A 1,981-nucleotide genomic window follows, 5' to 3' on the forward strand; every position below is an offset into this window, starting at 1 on the left:
TACTCCTTCTCCCGGGTGGAATGACGAGGAAGGCGAGCCACGTTAGCGGCGTAAGACGAGCCCTGCTCGCGCCTTGCGGACCCCATGTCCGTTTCCTGCCCTCTCATCACCTGAGGGACGTGGTGTCATCACCAATGACCGCGACGAGACACAGAGGCGGCAGCTTAAAGCTGCCCGTAAGGCGGCTCTGATGCGCGCCTATCCACTGTCAGACATTGACTCTCGTGTGGAATATGGCTTCCGCCCGGCGGTTCCCGCTGTTGAAGCAAAGAACGCGGTAACTCGATCGTTACGCATCCACATCAACGGGCCCCCGGCCATTACGGAAGCTGGGCTTGCCGAACGGAAAGCTCTTCGAGCTCGTTTCTTGGTCCCAAAGGAAAATTTCGTAGGACGTTTATCGCACTCGTCTGAGTGCTCAACGAGGTGGCTCTCGTGTACCCCCAATGCGGACGAGACCTGTAGTGCTCGCTCCTGGCAAAAGCGCTACAGATGACAAGGTGCACTTTGAGCGATGGGTGCAACGGCACCAAAAACTTTCCTCACTGTATGCCTTATGATGAACCACAAGGAAGTGGACGTGCGTTTGGAGCGACACATCCGATTTGAGTTTGCCACACCCAAAGCACGCCGTCGACTCCCCTCGGATTGTCGCCCTGCGACGTATGGGTCAACTTCTAACGCTCCCGCGAGCTCTGTGTCTGCGACCGCAACCCGCTTGAGCTCAGCTCATGGCTCTTCTACTTCCCTGGCTATTGCCGGGAAGTCGCGAGGCGTCTGATGACGCGGGACGTCCTGATAGTTCCGATCAAGGCGACTGGGCAATCTTGCCGAGGTGGCGCCTCAAACTCCCACAAGTTTTCAAAGTCGGGACACCCCCGCCACTTCATAAGATATTGGGTCTGACCCTGGTGACGACGTCGTCCAGCAAGACGTTCCACGTGATAGTGGACGTCACCGTTCTTATCGAGAAGAGTCGGTGGCGGGTGGTGACGAAGATTCGACCGCCGCCCGGTGACTCGTGATGCTCTACGAGCCCTTGAGAACGAGGTCCGTCGTGATCGACGCTCCGCTGAGCGTCATGCTGAAGTGGCATATCGCTGTGCGGACGCTCGTGACGATTTAAAGTACGTCGTGCGCCAGATACATCACCTTGAGGACTACCGCGCTCTGTTGGAGCGACTCCTAGCCGTGGAGCAGGCAAATGCGTCATTGCATCCGACGGTGGAGCGCTTGGCGCCATTAGAAATGGAGGTTGTTGCACTCCGTGCTCAGATCCAATGCTGGTTCAGCTTCTGGGTGGCCCAGGACCCGTGGGATCCATTCCGGAGCCAACGCTTCCGCTTAACTAGCGCCGGATCCCAGTACAGCATGAGCAAACCCACGTAAAACACCGGGTGGGTGCGCATCCATTTCGGAAGGTTCAGCGTATACGCCAGGCCCCGTTTGGCCACAACCTTAAACGGTCCGATAAACCGTAAACCAAGCTTCGTCCTGAAGATAGCAGAGGCTGCATGTGTAGGCAGGTTTTAGAGTTTAAAGAAAACAGGACACCGACCTTAAAGCTTTCCACTTTGCCTATTCATTTTTCCTCTGCATATTCTTTCTGCAGGTCTTGGCTTTCAGCCATCACATCGCGAGCGTGTCGTAGAACACTCAGTCTGGTAGACAAGAAGTCACCGACTTCTTTGCGGATGGAGAGGGGGCTGCCTTCAGCTAGCCGTTCAGCAATTCTACACCACCAACCCTGAGCCATTAAATGGCGGCGGTGAACCTGCCCGTTCACGTAGAACGGCGAGTAGCCGGTAGACGAATGCACTGCATTGTTCTGTGCAAAATCTACGAGTGGCAACATGGCGCTCCAGCGCCTCGGCGTCTCAGCACAGACGCTGCGGAGAACGTCTTCGACGACGCGATTCACCCTTTTGGTTTGACCATCGGTCTGCGGATGATCCGCTGTCGACATATCCAACTTGGTGCC

The sequence above is a fragment of the Plasmopara halstedii genome, assembly GCF_900000015.1.
Source record: "Plasmopara halstedii genome assembly, contig: Scaffold_1343, whole genome shotgun sequence".
Classification (NCBI taxonomy): Eukaryota; Oomycota; class Peronosporomycetes; order Peronosporales; family Peronosporaceae; genus Plasmopara; species Plasmopara halstedii.